Source organism: Antechinus flavipes, chromosome 4 (genome assembly GCF_016432865.1).
Source record: "Antechinus flavipes isolate AdamAnt ecotype Samford, QLD, Australia chromosome 4, AdamAnt_v2, whole genome shotgun sequence".
NCBI classification, from domain to species: Eukaryota; Metazoa; Chordata; class Mammalia; order Dasyuromorphia; family Dasyuridae; genus Antechinus; species Antechinus flavipes.
In genome coordinates, this window is record NC_067401.1 from 235,188,249 (window position 1) to 235,206,874 (window position 18,626).

Sequence of the window (18,626 nt, forward strand, 5' to 3'; positions counted from 1 at the left end):
ATTCTACTTCAGCCTTTTACTTTTACTCTGTATCAATCTGCTTTAAATGTGTTTTTGGTAAACAACATATTGTAGAATTCTGGCTTTTAATCCAGTATGCTATCTGCTTATGTTTTATGTGAGAACTCACCCCATTCACATTTACAGTTAAAACTACTAATCCTGTATTTCCTGCCATCTTATTAGCCCCAACTTACACTTTTATCTTTATTTTCCCCTTTCCCTCCTCCCCAGTATTTTACTTATGAGCACTACTTGCCTCAAGCAGTCCTCGCCTTTTAGAGACCCTTCTCCTTTCTTATAGCTTTCCCATACAATTTCTGTTTTCCCTTCTATTTAGCCTACCTCTTCCCTTTTTGCCTTTTTCCTCCCACTTTTCTATAAAGTGAGAGAAGTTTTTTTTAGTCAAACCAAATATATCTAATATTATTTTTATTTGAGCCAAATGAATGAGAATAAGATTCACACAATATTTGTCACCCTCCCTTTTTTCCCTCAATTATAATAGGTTTTCTTTGCTTCTTTCTGAGATGTAATTTCACTCATTTCACTTCAACTTCCCTCTTTTTCTTCTGTTGCAATTCCCTTTCCAACTCTAGTTTTTTTTTATTTTTATTAAAACAGTAAAATCAGATTATGCATGCATTTTCTATGTATACCCATAAGAGAAATAGTTCTCAAGAATTTTTTTTTCTTCTTTTTATCTTTTTATGCTTCTCTTGAGTTCTATATTTGGTGATCAAATTTTTTGTTTAGCTGTGGTCTTTTCATCAAAAATAAATGGAATTCACCAGTTTCATTGAATGCTCATCTTCTATCCTGAAAGAAAACTCTCAATTTAGCAGGATAATTTATTCTTGATTGCATTCTAAGTTCCTTCACCTTTTGGAATATCAGATTCCAGGCACTTCTGTCCTTTAAAGTGGAAGCTGCTTGGTCCTGAGTAATCCTTATTGTGGCTCCATGGTATTGGAATTGTTTTGTTTTGTCTGCTTGTAATATTTTTCCCTTGGTCTGATAGTTCTGAAATTTAGTCATGATATTCCTTGGGGTGTTAAATTTGGGGTCTCTTTCATGAGGTGTTTGGTGAATTCTTTCAATTATCATTTTACCTTCTGATTCTATGACATCCAGGCAATTTTCTTTGTGGATTTCCTGAATAATAGTGTCTAGGCTCTTTTTTTCTTATCATGGATTTCAGGGAGTCCAATAATCCTTAGATTGTCTCTCCTAGATCTATTTTCCAGATCAGTTGTTTTCCCAATTAGATATTTTTTTTCTATTTTTTTTCTTTTCTTTTTGGTTTTGCTTGACTGCTTCTTGTTGTCTCATTGAATCATTCATTTCCATTTGTTCAGTTCTGAATTTTAGTGTATTATTTTCTTCATTTACCTTTTTTATTTCTTTTTGTAATTGCCCAATTGATTTTTTTTAATTAGTTATTTTATTCTATGGAATTTTTTTCCAATTTCACAAATTCTGTTTATTAAGGAGTTATTTTCTTTTTCTGTTTCATAAAGTCTGTTTTTCACGGGTTTGCTTTCTTTTTCCATTTTATCAAATCTATTTTATAATTAATTATATGGCTTTTCCAAACCCTCTTTCAAAGTTTTCATTTCATTTTCTCATTTTTCTTCTAGCTCCCTTTTAAGATCCTTTTTAATTTCTTCTAGGAGAGCCTTGTGTGTTGGGGGCCAGATTATATCACCTTTGGGGGCTTCGTCTGCAGATAATCTGCCTTTAGTCTCCTCAAAGTTTGATATCTGTTGTTCTCTTTCACCACAGAACCTGTCTATTGTCAGAGTTCTTTTTATTTTTTTACTCATTTAAAAAATGTTAAGGTCTACTTTTAGGGTAGGGGAGGTTTTCCAAGTGGCCCTGGCTGCACTGAGTCAGTGTCGGTACTGGGTGGGTGTAGCCAGGTCTTGTGAGATTCTGGCTTTTCAGGGTTCACTATTAACCTTTGTGTTTGAGTTGGACATTTTCTAACTTTTCTGATGATCTACTGGCTTGCAGCCAGGGCAGAGTAACCGACACTGCTGCTGTAGATTCCTCCCCATAAATTCTCCCCCCAGTGGAGTATGCACCACTCTGGAACTCTTTTTTGTGGGATGTTTGTGCTCAGCTGTTTGTGCTGTTTGCCTCTGCCTCATTTCTGATTAAAACAGACCTTTTCTGGTCTGTTTCCTCTCTGTAGATTCTCTGCTACATGGAGTCTGCACCGCCCCGTGAAGTCTGCACCACTCTGGGACTCTGTACTGTCTGAGCTGGTGTTTGTACTCAGCTGCTTATGCTGGCTGCTTCCATCCCATTTCCAATCGAAACACTTTTCTGATGATCTTCCCAATTATTTTCTGCACTTCTGCTAGTGCATTTTGTTGCATTCCTAATATCTGTGGGTTCTGCTGGTCCAGAGCTAATTCAGAGGTTGGATTTGCTTTATTAGTCTGAGGGTTGTAGGAGAAGTTCAGAAAGAAACATGTCTCATCTCCTCCATCTTGATTCCACCCCCAGAAGTCCCAAAATAATGAGTTTTTAATCCCAAAAGCTAAGGTCTTTGGGTTTGTCAAACACTAGAATACTATAGCCATTGACTATTTTGTCCTATGAACTTAATCTATTCCACTTATTGACAACTCTATTTCTTAGCAAACAATAAATGGTTTTGATGATAGCTGCTTTGTAATATAGGTTTAGGTCTGGTGTAGCGAGGTAATCTTCATTTGCATTTTTTCCATTAATTCCCTAGAAATTTTTTTACCTTTTGTTCTTTTACATTAACTTGCTTATTATTTTTCTTAGATCTGTAAAATAATTTCTTGAGAGTCTGATTGGTAAGACACTGAATAAGTAGATCAATTTACTGAGTATTGCCATTTTATTCTATTAGCTTGGCCTACTTCTGAGCCCTTGATATTTTTCCAGTTGATTATATCTAATTTTATATGTGTGGAAAGTATTCACTTTCCCCCTCTCCTCCTCCCCAGTATTTTTGTCACTCATCACCTCCTCCCTCAAATAGCCTTCCCCTTTTGCTGTCCTCCCCCTTCTCATACATTTCCCCTTCTAATTCTGTTTTTCCTTATATTAGCTTCCCTCTTTCTTTCCTCCTTCCCCTTCTACTTCCCTATAGGATGAAACAAGCTTCTCTATGAAGCTAAATGTGTCTGATATTCTCTCTTTGAGCCAAATCTGATGAAAGTAAGATTTGCACAATGCTCATGTCTCTTTTCTCTTTTCCTCAATTGAAACAGGTCTTTTTTACCTCCTTATGAGATGTAATATACCCTATTTTAACTTCATTTTCCTCTTCTTCTGGAAGAATCACTGTTCCTCCTCTAATTTCTTTTTTAAACCATTAGAAAAAAATCAAATTTTACTTGCACCTTCTAAGAATAACCATAACATAGATACATATGTCAAGAGTTAAATATATTATCTTTCCATATAGGGATATAAGCTTTCTTTTTTCCTACTGAGGCAATTGGGATTAAGTGATTTGCCCAGGATCACACAGTCAAGAAGTGTTAAGTGTCTAATGCAGGATTTGAACTCAGGTTCTCCTGACTTAAAAGCTGGTGCTCTATCTACTACACCAACTAGTTACCCCAGCTTTTTGACTTTTAAAATAAAGCTAATTTTTCTTTCCTTTTTATTGTTTTATATTTTTCTTGAGTTCTGTATCTGAATATCAACTTTTCTATTCATTTCTGGTGTTTTCATCAGAAATAGATGAAATTCACCTGCTTCATTGAATATTCATCTTTTTCCCTAAAAGATGATGCTCAATTTAGCTTGATAATTAATTTTTGGCTGCAATCCAAGCTCCTTTGCCTTTCAAAATATCAGATTCCATGACCTGTGATCTTTTAAAGTGGAAGCTACTAGATCCTGGGTAATCCTGATTGTGGCTCCTTGATATTTGAATTGTTTCCTTCTGGCTCCTTGTAATATTTTCTCCTTGTTTTGATAATTATGAAATTTAGCTATGGTATTTAATAGCTATTTTACCCTTTGGTTCTAAGACATCTGGACAGTTTTCCTTGATGATTTCCTACAAGATGATATCTAAGTTCTCTTTTTCATCATGGTTTTAAAGAAGTTCAATAATTGTTATATTGACACTACTAAATCTTTGGCATCTGAACATGTCATTAAGGACCTAAATCTGTGATCCAGAAATTAGGGTGAGCACAAAAACAGACAAGAAGAAAATTTTGTTAAGGGCTAAAGTAGTGTTTCAGCTAAAATGGGACAAATATTTAGAAAGGAGCCTTTTCCACCTCAAGGAAAGTGTGTCGAAAGCATAGTTAATCTCATAAAAAAAACAAGGTTTTATATGCTTGGAAGCAGATCATTGGATTTTTAGAAACATTACAATACACATCTCCTTGGTTCTCAAAGGAAAAAGAATTAGATCCAGAGGACTGGAAATTAGTAGGAGAGCAATTAACTGAATATTAAAATGATAATGGTCCTGATTCAATTCCTGAAAAAAACATTATCTGCATATAATTTAATACAATTGGCATTAAGGAATTATATAAGTATTGGAATAAGAAAAACGAAAAAAGAATAGGAGGGGGAGGATACTGACAAACTAGGTGAAAAGGATAAAGAATTAGACAAGAATGGAGTTAAGTATAATTCTGATGAAATTAAGGAGTGTGGTGATTCATAGCAGGAGCAATTAAGACCCACCCCCTGACCTATGCCCAGAATAACCCTTCATAGATGGAGGGAGAAGGAGGAGGGGGAGAGGCAGTGACACAATCATCACCACTTATGAAGCAGCCTATGCCAAGATTACAAAAGGCACTAGTTAAAGCAAAAAAAAAAAAAAAAGTAGTACAGGATATATCTGATTTAATAGAGGCATACCGTGTGATTGAAGAATTTGATTCTTCAGGTAAAAACAAGATAAGATACACTCCTTTTGATCTGGAAAAAAATCAAAGATTTGAAAAAGGCTTGCAATCTTTATGGGGCTACATCATCTTATGTTAAGATGGTATTAGAGAATTTGGCTTATGAAATTCTAACCCCTAGTGATTGGAAATCTATGTTTAGAATCTGGACAAAACTTGTGGCTTTCTGAGTATAGTGAACTCTGTGGGATACAAGCCCAATGAAATAGGCAAACTGGAGTTAATATACAAATCACCTGTGATCAACTAAGAGGTGCGGGTTCTTATGCAGACAATTCAACACAGATTAATTACCCTTTGATAGCACATGAGCAAATTATAGCTGGTGCTATCAAAGCATGGAGCAGACTCCCTGCAAGATAGAGGGGAAGCCTTCACGAAAATAGAGCAAGGTCCAAATGAACCCTTTACTGATTTTGTGGGACATCTGCAAATAGCTGTTATACAAACTATTGGTAAAAATTCAGCAACATAAATTATGATAAGACAACTGGCTAAAGAAAATGCTAATGTTGTTTGTAGAAGAATCATTCTAAGACTACACAAGGATGCTTCTTTAGAGGAGTCATAAGACAGCACATAAGTGTCACAGTGTACACAAATGTCTTTTATATCCAGGATATGACGCAGAACATGGAAAGATGGGGTCCCTCTTGGCAAGGGACTTCCAGAGACACTCATCAATGCTTTCAGTGTTGTAAAGTAAGGCAATTAAAAGCTGAAAGAACGCATAGAGATAGAGTAAGAAAACAAGATGTGAGAACAAGACCTAAAACCCTATGTCCAAAATGCAATAGAGGCTTCCACTGGGCCTCAGAATGTAGATTAACTCAGGAAAATAAGAGGTGGGGCCTAGCTCCAAGACCTAAAACAACAACAACAACAACAACAAACAAAAACAAAAACAAAAACAAAAACAAAAACAAACAAACAGGTGGAGCATAATAGCAGCAAGTTTACACCCAGAGAACCTTTAGAAGTTCAGAACTCTGATATGATCAATCAGCAGAGAAGCAATCAAATGGGAGAAAGAGATTATAATTGGGGGGAATACAGACCAATAAAAGGACAGTGTCCAGTGCAAGCAACTCCACTATCTTTAGATAATCACCAGGTGATGTGGCAAAATCCAGAAAGTGGTGAATGGAAGGGACCAGATAGGTTAACTGCTTAGTGGATAGGGTTTGCTTGTATTTCTGCTGATGGATAAGGAATCAGATGGGTGCCAATGAGCACCTGGAGAGAGAGAAAAAGAGAAAAATCCTTGAAACAAAGGAGAAGACCTGAGAAACATCTAACATTGAAAGAGCATGGCTGATAATGAGATAGTTACAGAACTTCAAAACCCACAAGAGTCCCTGGATTCTCTGAGACATGATAAGATTGTTGCAGGACTTGAAAACCATCGGGAATCATTGTATTCCCTAACACATGACAAGACTGACACAGGACTTCAAATGACACATGAAGTAATGGACAATAGATTGGTTTTGGATTATTTCTAGGACTTATAGACATGTATAATTCTTTATGTTGATGCATGTTATTTATTACATCACTACTAGCCTCTGTTATTATGTGCTTATATAATTTATGTAATTATGTGTAATACCTCCCATGTTGATGGGATACCTGTTTCAAGTGAGACCCTACAGAAACTTGCTAATCTGGTTTGATTTCCCATTTTCCTTTTCTTTTCATCTCCCTTCCTGAGATCTCAGAGAGGGTGTGATCACTCCCTTTTCTGAGAAGTCAGGGAAGGTGTGATCACCTCCTTTTTGGGGTTCTCTCCCCACTGAGAAATCAGGGAGGGCATGACCACCTATCTTCTAAAACGAAAGAAAGTGGGAGAACAAATGTAATGTTCTGGTTGGTTTTCTGGAGGTCTCTGGACCAGCCTTTGTTTCAGTTGAGTAATTACCACAAGAATAGCCAGGTGTTAAAGTCCAAAAGTCTTTATTGTCTCCTTTGTCTAGTGCTCAGGTAGCTTTCTCATGGCCTTCAGATGGGACTTGGTTTCAATGGAGAAAATGCAGGAGGACAGCCACCATAGTAGTGTGAGATGAAGTGAATCTGTCTCTCCTTGGCTCTGAGCTTGAGCTTCCACCTCCAGTCCTCTGTCTTCTCCAAGTCTGACTCTGGCTGAGTTTGTCCCTGCTTTATATGCTGTATTTTAATTACATCATAGGTGTGAATCTTGTAGAACTCTACTAAGTACTAAGTATATGTACTGACCTAGAGAACTATTAATCACCATGCTAAACTAGATAACCATTGTCTCATCAATTCCTCTGAGCTAACACCTTGTAAGAATCTCCGGTTCAAGTAGAGTTCTGGCCCATAACATAGATTTATTTTTCAGATCAGTTGTTGTATTTTGTTGTATTCCAAGTCAGTTGAGGTAAATACTTTTTTTCTACTTTTTTTTTCCTTTCCTTTTCTTTTCTTTTTTTCTTTTTTGATTGATTCCTTATAAGGGAGCCTTGTGAAATGAGGACTAACTCATATTACCCTTTGGGGCTTTATCTTGTCTTCATTTACCTTTAGGATCCTCTGGATTTGTGGTCTTTTCTCTTTCTCCATAATAGCTGTCTACAATCTAAGTTATTTTTTGCTTTTTTGCTCATTTTTTTAAGGTTGAGGTCTGTTCTTAAGGCAAAGGGGAGATAGCTGCTTTAGCTTGCCCTTGGCAGTTCTGCTGACTGACTTTGAGAGCTGGATAAGCACAATCAAGTCTCACCTTCTTCTGAGGCTCAGTGGCTCACAATTTGCCTTTTGTACTTGCTTTTGGATGCCTTACAGCAATTTTGCTTAACTAACAGCTTTCACCCAGGACAGAGTATATCCAAGAGCCTCACAGTAGATATCCATGTATGGGAAAACAGCAACTCCTTGACTCCTCATCCTTGCTCTCTGCTCCAGAGTCCCTGCCCTGCCATCTGGGCTGAGCAGCCTCTCTCCCTGCCCAATTGAAACAAACTTTTTCTGAAGTTCTTCCAAAGTATCTTCTTCTGGAAATTGTTGTATATCCAAATATTTGTGGGTTCTACCAGAGGCTTAATTAACTGTTAATTCAAGGGAAGCTCAAAGGAGGTAACACAGTCAGGTGTCTGCTCTCCACCATCTTGGCTCTGCCCCTCAAAACATAGTTACTTAACCTTGAATATTTGTAATAAATAGTTTGAAATATATTTTCCCCCTCAGGCATGAAACATAGACAGCATCTCAATATTCTGAAGCAACTGGGATTCAAATAATCTTAAGATTAAAATATGTGACATCAGTTCTTCAATATATATTTTGGTACAATATGATTTAGAAACTTAATGTAGTTGCGCTACATGTTTTCATTTTTATCATAATTTAACGTGTGTTTATTTTAATTGTTAGTTGGTTTAAAAAAAAAAAAAAACGCCTAGTATGGGAATGAACCAATTGACACATGATGCTCAAAGGTGTGACATTTTTCTTGTAAATTTTAATCGTTAATGTCCAAAGTAAAAATTTTCATCATGAATAAAAATAAGAATAGAGGCAGAAGAAGAATACATATTTTTTCTTGGATTTTTGAGTCTTTGTGGCTAAGAAATGGAATGTTATTTAATATTCCTGAGACTACTAGGATTTTGGGATGAACTCTAAAAAAATTCAAGTTAGAAAAATAGATTGGAAAATAGAAAGATACTTTAGTTTGACAATTTCGAACACATCTATCACCATAGGTGCTCAAAGGTTATATGTAAAATCAGGAAGAATAGTTTCTCTTTGCTCCAGATGGAGAGAACAAAAATGGTTGGTGTAGGTTTTCAGCTTATTGAGAAGTTTAGTGTGTTCAAAGTTGTCTCTTTTGGGAAAAGTTTCATACACATACATTATCTATACATTATGTCTAGGTATATATTATATGTGTGTTTTTCACTCACATAATGTTCATAGTTTTAGAGAAATTTGTGATAATTAACTGAGTTCAATTGCCAAACTTTGAAATCAGGAGCACTGAGATTCAAATCTTTCTCAGAACTAACTAGCTATGTGATCTTTGATAGTCTTGGGATTGAGTGGAGGTCAGTCAGAAATATACTTATAACCTATAATATCTCTTTTAATTCAAAATTTGTGATCCAGTAACTCCCAGTTTCAAACTTTGTGCCATCAAATGCTACTTTGATTTGGCAGAGCCTTAAAATATGAGTATTTAACATAAAAGCTAAATATCTTGCAGAAAATTGAATTAACACTAGTACAACTAAAATGTAATAACATTGAAATTATTTATTGTATGATGTATCACAACATTTCTTTAGTCTCTCATTAAGATTCAGAATACTTTATATGACATTCTCATTATTTTTTCAAATAATAATTGTTTGTATATACACAATTTTATGATATCTGAAATTCTCTCCAGATTTATCCGTAAAAGCCATACTCGTCTATGTTAATAATATATTATTTGATTAAATTAATGTGCCAAAAGCTTATTTAACAAAAATTTCATTTTCAGATTTTTAGGTTATTTACATTTTAAATTTTATTTTTACTTCAATTGCATTTAATTCTACTATAAAAATCAACATTATTAGCAATAAACGATGATGGTCCAAAAAGCTATCTTTTCAAATATATTTTATCATTATTTTTTTATATAAACTTTGGGCAAATGACATTGAAGTAGGAGTTATATCTTATTCTAAAGATATGTCAATATGTGTCAAATATCACTATTACACTATTTCTTTATAAACCTAATGTCATTTTAAATAGTTATTAGGTCATTCAACAAAGGTTGATTTAGCTTTTCTTTTATGCCAGGCATTGCAGCAAATTCTGGGGATACCAACAGAGACAAAAATATGATTCTAGGTTTCAAAATTTTCATAATTTCCTGGGGAAGAGAGTAATAATGAAACAAACAAACAAAAAATACAAGGTATCTGCAGTATGTGTTAATTGCGAACCAATCTCCAAAGGAGGATACTAGCTTTTGATAGAGATGAGGATCAGGAAAGGTCTATTATATTTTTTTCTTTTCTGAAGCAATTGGGGTTAAGTGACTTTCCCAGGATCATACAGCTAGAAAGTATTAAGTGTCTGAGACCAGATTTGAATGCAGGTCCTCCTGACTTCAGGACTGGTGTTCTATTCACTGTACCATCTAGCTGCCCTGGTCTTCTATATAAATTGAGAATTTACCTAAGAATTGAAGGAAACTATGAGTCTAAAAATAGAGAAGAAAAAGCATCACAGTCATGGTAGACTACAATTATAGAATCTGGTGTGGGAGTATTTTGTATGAAGTTTCAACATATGAAAATCAGTTTTACTTGGATTTCCAGAGTTCAATAGAATATTTGAGAACTATGACTAGGAAACAGTGCATATAGGAAAAAAAAATGTTGAGTGTCAGTTCTTTGAAAGATCAAAATACATATGCTCTCTCAGCTAAAAAATAAGCACAACAAATAAGCAATTAAAAAATTGTACCACAAACGTATACTGAAACATACCCTGATAAGGTTAGATTTTCCAGAATGATGTTAGAGAGAATTCTATAGTACTTTGCTCTGGTCAGATCCAAATTGATGTACCCACATGCCAAGTTTAAGGAAGAATAAAAAGTAAAGTATATCCAAAATAGGGATAACAGGATGGAGAAAATAAGAAGGTCATGCCATATGAAGATCAGTTATAGCAACCCAGAATTTAAGTCTATAGAAGAGAAAACTTTGAGAGACAAATTAACTTTCTTCATTTTTTAAATAATTATTAGATATGACAGATTAAATTGATTTTTAATTGATTCTTGATCTTGATCTTGAGAACACATACTTTATCATCTTTGCATTTCTATTCTCATTGCCTACCACAATGGTACATAGTAGGTGTTTACCATATGTTAATTGCTTTACTCTTTGTCTTTATCCCTTGCATAAAATGAAATCAGTGCACTTTAGTAAGTATTAAGCGAATATAATTTCTGGTTATAAAAAGGTGAATACGAAAAAAGTTACAGTTCTACTTGAATTTACATTCTCCTGGGATCATCATGTCTAATGGGGGATATTGTCAATCAATGAATCCAAAGTCTGCATTAAGTGCTTACTATGTGCTGGGAAGTGAAGGAAGAAATGCAAGAATGAAACAGTCTTTGCTCTTGAGAAATTTGTAAATTTAAGAGAATACACCATAATTTGGGGAGTTGTGATCAAGAAAGAGAGCTTTGGTCTAAGCATCTTTAGTGTTGTTCACAGTAGCAAAGATAATATTAGTTTAATTGTTGTTTTCCAAATTAAAAAAAAAAATGGAAATAGTTAAAGTGGTAGTCATTCAATGTAATGGGCTGAGGCTCAAGTTGATGCACTGAGGTCCCAAGCACGTGAGGCTAAATAGTAATTGGCCCATACTCTATTAATATATATGCTTGGAGAAAGAATGGCCCTCACCCACTCTTTGTGCAAATCCTGATGTCTTGTATAGGAAATGATGTTTTTGGTGGGTGGAGGCAAGGGAGTGGAAAGGGAAGCAGGAGGAGAGAGTCTGCTGGCTGGCATCTTGACACAGCTGCTTGCATTGCCATTGCGACGGCCCTTCATCTCCAACCCCCTCTGCTAGCTGGCTTCCTGTCGCAGCTGCCCATATTGCTATTGTAATCTTTCTTGCCCATATTGTTATCGCAATCCTTTTTCACCTCTTCACTTCAATAAAGATTGAAGATTTTTCCCTTAACCTGAATTCCTGACTCCAGCTGATTTTAAATATGCAGTCATCACAATTCAATAGTGTCAGAATTGACAAGATGACCTTATTGCTTAGGCAATGGTATTCTGATAGATTTCTGGGTGACACACAGTAGAGAATATGTTGAAGAAGGAGAAAAGGACAATGAGATCAAATTTTCACCTGAGACATAAGTAAGTATGAAATCAGAGGGAAAAGGCCAAAGAGAATTCCCTAGAGAGCTTTTGCCACTTAAGAACAATGGCAAAAAGATGAAGCTTTGAAAAAGTATGGAGTAAAGAAAGTAGCATAGAAATGTTTAGCCTGTAGAAACAAGTTTTCTACAATTCAAAACCAAATGAACTGTGATAAATTTGTGAGTTTTCACCTATTATTATGTCCCTAGTGAGGTAGCTTCCCTTTCACAAACACTGTAATCCTAGAACTACTTATATCAAAGAATTTCTCTGAATATTGCATATTATAAAGAGGACTACAATACTGTAAAGAATCTAAACATAGAAATTAATACAATTATATGAGATCAGAAACCATTCTTTATTTCTGGCTGATTGAGAAAAATGAAAGATTATTTTAAAATCCTGTTTCATTAGTAATCATTTTTATAACTATGAGAATAGTTTTCAGAGGAAAAGAATTATTCTTTTCAAATAATCCAAAGAAATTAGTTCAGGCCATTTTTAAATAAAGTAGACTGGGGAAGGTAATTATAAAGGCGATCAGCATCTAATACTATATTACTGTATATTTCATATTATTGGATTCTTAGTATTGGAGTTTTATGTTAAGATGCTATAAAAACCAATGTTCACTTTAAAGAAACAAATTTAAGATGTGATGCTAGAATATTTGAATGAAAATAGGAAGTTGAGATGAGGATTTTTTAGTTCTCCTTTTCTCTGCCAAGTTTATAAAGTACCATTCTTCTATCCCAGATTTTCAAAAGACTTGAAAATTGGGGAGAACTTTCAAACATAAAGGAAATCCAAATGAGAAGCAGATGGATCTGAGCTTCCTTAGCAAAGTACTGCCTGTTTCTCCTTGCAATGCACAGACAAGTAAAAAAGGAAGAAATAGAATAAATCACATATTCAAGATTTTACACACATTGCAAAACATTGCCATGTATTCATTAGGTGGCCAAATATATTCATATTACAACATATTCATTCTGATTCAATATGTTCATAATAACTCCAATTCCCTTGTGCATGGTGGAAGATGAAGCTTTAACTTGGCATCCTCCAGACTAGAGTTTGGTCCAATTTTTGCTTACATTTTAAATTGTATATTGAAACTATGTTAGAATAGAGCAAAAAAAACATCATCAATTGCTACATTTTTATTAGAGTATTGTAGCTCATTATCTAATATTTTAATTTGCATTTTATCATCTTGGAAGATGTTCTGAGGTAAAATCACCATCTGTCAATGATAAGTTTTACTTTACTGAAGTCCTTATTTAAAAAAAAAAACAACTTTATTTTTTAAACTAATGATCCTTTATCTTTATAGTTCTGGGCTTATTAGTGCACTGAGAATTATCTAATTGTCATATGGATTGATATAAAATATAAAGTAAAAATTATGTTAATAGTTCTCAGCCTGGAAAAAATAGATATCATGAAAAATAAAAACACAAGCAATTGGAAAGTAAAACAAAATAAGATTTTTGAATCCCCTTTTTTCAATCCCAAAGGTTATGATATATGACTAGATGTGGCCAGTAAGCTGAAATAAAATATGAATAACCAAGAGAAACAGTTCAAATTTTTATTATACTGGTTTTTTAAATTCATCGAGCTATTAGTCTGTAGTTTCTTATTAAAATTATATTTCTTCCATATTTTTTCTATTATATTTAATTTGTTTATATCAATAGTTCACAATGTTTACCTCCTCTTACATTTAGCTTTTGACAAATGATCCTCCTTCAGCAAAGAACAATTTACCTCACAAATCTTTGAAGACGAGAAGAATTGATAACCAAACAAGAACTAAAGACCAGTATGAAATGCAAATTGGATAATTTTGATTACATTAAATTACAAAAGTTTTGCACAAACAAAACCAATGCAGACACAATTAGAAGGTAAGCAGAAAACTAATTTTTTTACAAGTGTTTCTGATAAAAGTCTCATTTCCAAAAGATAGAGAGAGCTAACTAAAATTTACAACTATACAAATCACATATCAATTGATAAATAGGAAAAGGATATAAACAGACAATTTTCAGATGAAGAAATTAGAGTTATTCTGTGCCATACAAAAAAATGCTCCAAATCACTATTCATTAGAAAAATGAAAATTAAAGCAACTCTGAAGTACCACTTCACAACTATCAAATTGGCTTAGATCCAGGAAAACATAATGCTAAATGTTGGAAGCAATGTAGGAAAACTGGGACAGTAATACATTATTGGTAGAGTGGTGAACTGATTCAGACATTCTGAAGAACAATTTGGAACTATGTCCAAAAGGTTATAAAATTCTGTACACCCTTTGATCCAGTAGTGACTCTACTGATTCTGTATCCCAAAGACATCATAAAAGAGGGGGAAGGGTACACATGTGAAAAAAAAAAGTTTGTAGCAGCTCTTTTTATGGTGGCAAGGAATTTGGAATTGAGTGGTTTCCATCAATTGTGGAATGGCTGAATAAGTTATGGCATATGAATGTAATGGATTATTTTATTAGAAATGATGAACAGGCTGATTTCAGAAAAGCCTTGAAAGACTTACAATAATTGATATTAAGTGAACTGAGTAGAACTAGAACACTGTACATAATAACAGCAATATTATGTTATGATCACCCATGATAAACTTAGCTCTTTTCAGCAATGTGGTAATCCAAGACAACTCCAATAGAACTGCGATTTAAAAAATGCCATCAGCATCCAGAGAGAGAACCATATGCAGATTGAAGCATACTATTTTCCCCATTTTTCTATGCTTTTTCTTTCTTGTGGTTTCCCTTCTGTTCTGTTTTTTTTTTTCTTTTACAACATGACTAATATGTTTAAAATTATTGTATATGTACAACCTATCTCAGATTGCTTGCTGTCTTGGGAAAGAGAGAGGAGAAAATTTTGGAATTTAAAATCTTGCAAAAATAAATGTTGAAAACTATCTTTATATGTAATTGGGAAAATAAAATTGAGGGGAGAAAAAACAAATGATCTTCCTTTTGAATTATGATTGTATTCTTGTTAGGTACAAAAAAAAGACAACAAAATTGTGATTTTGCCTTCAAATGATACAATTTAATAGTCTGTATATACATACATATATATGTATGTATATGCATATATATACATATATGGATGTGTTCACTGACAGAAAAAATGAGGGAGCTAAGGAAACATGACTTTTAAGGGCAGTTGGTAGTATTGAAGATCGCAGATGGATTATGTGTTTAGAGTTGGATGGTACCTTGAAAGTTTATTAAATCAAATCCTCTAATTTTCAGCTGGAGAAATTGAAGCATGAAGAAACTAAGTGATTTACCTGAAATTTTACAGGATGCAAGTGTTTAAGATAGGATTTAAATCCAATTCTTAATTACAGGTCCAGTATGATATCCATTTTATTATGCCTTTTCATGTGGAAGACTGCATGACATATATGATACCTGAAATATAATTGAAAGGAAAAGAATGTCAAAATATGAAAACGTGAAATATTAAACAAGTTACATGCATGAGAGAGATTTTATGCAAATATAGTGAGTGATATCAAAAAATAATGTGTAGTTTATTTTGGCTAGAATATTTTAGAACAGTATTGAATAAGGCAGATTGGAATCAAGTTTTAAAGAATCTTGAATGCTATCTTTAGGAATTTTAATGTCGATCAGTGAGCAACAGGTAGCCATTGAAGAGAAGGCTGAAAGCATGATTAAAGAAATGTAGTTATTGCTGGAAAATGGAAAATAGTATAGCATAAATTAGACATTGACAAATACTTAGCATTTTATACCAAGATAATGTCAAAATAGGCTCATGATTTAGACATGAAAGTGATATTGTAAGCAAATTAGGAGAATGAAGAAATTTATGACCAAAAAAGAACTAGATAACATTATGAAATACAAAAAGCATAATTTTGATTATATAAACTAAAAAGGGTTTGTACAAAAAAAAATACAATGCAGACAAGATTAGAAGGAAAGCAGAAAATAGGAAAAAACATTTATATGCAAGATTTCTGATAAAGGTCTCATTTCTAAAATATATAGAGAGATTGCCTCAAATTTATATTACAAGCCAGTCTCCATTTGATAAAAGGGTCAAATGATAGGAACAGACAATTTTCAGATGAAAAAAAAATAAAAGCTATTTTGTGTCATATGAAAAAATGCTCTAAATTATTGTTGATTAGTGAAATACAGATTAAGAGAATTCTGAGGTACCATTTTACACTTCTCAGATAGGCTAGGATGAAAGGAAAACATAATGATAAATTTTTGAGAGGATGTGAGAAAACTGGGAAATTAATGCATTATGAGTGGAGTTGTGAACTGATCCAGCCATTCTGGAGAGCAATTTGAAATTGCTCTCCAGTTACAAAAGGTTACAAAATTCTGATCCAGCATATCCTTTGACCCAGCAGTGACACTATTGTGTCTGTACCTCAAAGAGATTGTAAAAAAAAAATGTGGAAAGGACACACATGTGCAAAAACGTTTTTAGCACCCATTTCTATAGTGTCAAAGAAATGGAAATTGAATGGATGCCCATTAGTTGGGGAAAGGCTGAATAAGTTATGGCATATGAATGTAATGGAATATTATTGTTCTATAAGAATATTATTGTCCCATAAGAATCGAATCAGCAGGATGATTTCAGAAAGACTTGGAGAGATTCACATGATACTAAGTGAACTGAATAGAACCCAAAAGAACATTATACATAGCAACAAGATTATGTGATGATCAACTATGATCTACTGAGCTTTTCTCAATAGTGAGGTGATTCCTGATTTGTGATTTGTGATTTGTGATAGAGAACCATTTGCATCCAGAGAGGACTATAGGGATTGAATGTAGATCACAACCCAGTATTTTCACCTTTTTCTGGTTTGCTTTTTTTTTCTTTCTTATTCCTCCCCTCCTTTTGATCTGATTTCTTTTGTGCAGCATGATAAATGTGGAAATATGTTTAGAAGAATTGCACATATTTAACCAATTTTGGATTACTTGCTGTGTAGGGATTACTTGATGAGAGGGGAAGTGAGGAGGGAGGGAGAAAAAATTAGAACACAAGGTTTTGCAAGAGTGAATTTTGAAAAGTATCTTTCCAGGTATTAAAAACATTATTAAAATTAAAAAAATTAAGAGCTGCTATTGTTATTAAAAAAGAAGTGTAGTTGTTGTTATTGTTGTTGTTTTCTAAAAGGGAGATGCAAAATGGGTAGAAGTGAGGTCTTGAAATGAGAAAATAAAATTTTGGAAAAACCTCTCTAGGAAGTAGGATAAAAAATTAAAGACTGTTACAGTCTTTTAAAGACTGGCCAGTGAAACTTTAGTTCTTACAATGCTTTCAATAATGAGTGGTCTCTAGGGTATAGTTCTATATATCTTATCATTTTGTGCATAAGAATATAGGTTTGCTTCTTAAAATTTTGGAATTGTTATTGTTCCTCATTCAAAAATATAAATAAAACAAATATGAATTGCTATTAAATATATGCATACATGTACACATTTATGCAGATTTACATTCATAAAAAAAGCATCTTTATCTCCTCTCCTCTTGAAAATAAGTTAGTATTTAACAGTTAGACTCTTAGAGAGAATAAATCTATATTCACTTTTGTACAGTCTTTGATTCTTTACTTGAAAGAATAAACCCAGGACCCAACTGATTATTGGATTTTATCCTTTAAATGTTAACTACTACCTTGAATTTTCCTTTTACCTTTAAAACTAATTGAGAAATTCCCATCCCCAACCCTACCCCTCAAAAAAAAATACCTCAAAGAGAAATACCTATGTGGATCTAGTACTCATAGTACTTGGTGATATAATAAGGTTTCTTGTGTTCCCCTTTGTTAGTTAATCTTGACAAAATAAAAATTTAAAAAATTATTTTACTCATATTCTTAATACCAATATGATGAGTTGCTTCTACTATCTTTTTAAAGTATACATTAGGAGTCCTGAGAGCACAGTCCTGGCTCCAGGCAGATTTAAATACACACACAAACACATATGTGCGTATATATGTACACATAATTTAATTAATTTCCTTTTAACCCATATTCCTGGAATCCTTCATTTGGATAAAAAATTGCTGCCAAAGGAAAAAAATTTAAAAGTCCAGAAGAACGTCTCCCTATTTCTAACGCATTTTAAAATTCTTCAAAATCAAGAGCATTTCATTTCAATTGCTGCCCTCAAAAATATGAATAAAAGACTTTAAAGAATCTGTGAAGGTCTGTTTCATCCTAGATAACATAAATTCATTTATTTACTCATTTATTAAATTGCTCTTTATTTATTTCTAGAGTCCTGTTTCAGTTCTTTTAAGACATCTACCATTTTTACTTAGGCTTACGTTACATATTACAGCTGTTGAAATAATACAAAATAAAAAATAAATCCTACAAACAATAAATGGTTTCATTAAAAAGTATAACAATGAAACAACATCAAAATTTGTGGGATGAAGCCAAAACAGTAGTTAGAGAACATTTTTTTTAAGTTCCATAAATCATTTCATCAATGAAATAGAGAAAGAACAGAAAGATAAACTGGGCATGCAATAAAAAAAAAAAGCACTAGGAAAAGAACAATTTTAAAATCCCCAATAAAGCACCAAATAGGAAATCCTGAAAATCAAATGCAAGATTAATACATTTGAAAGTATGTAACCATTCAACTAATAAATAAAATTAGAAGCTGAATTTAGGAGTAAACAATATAAATCATTAATTAATTTGATTTTAACAAAAGAAG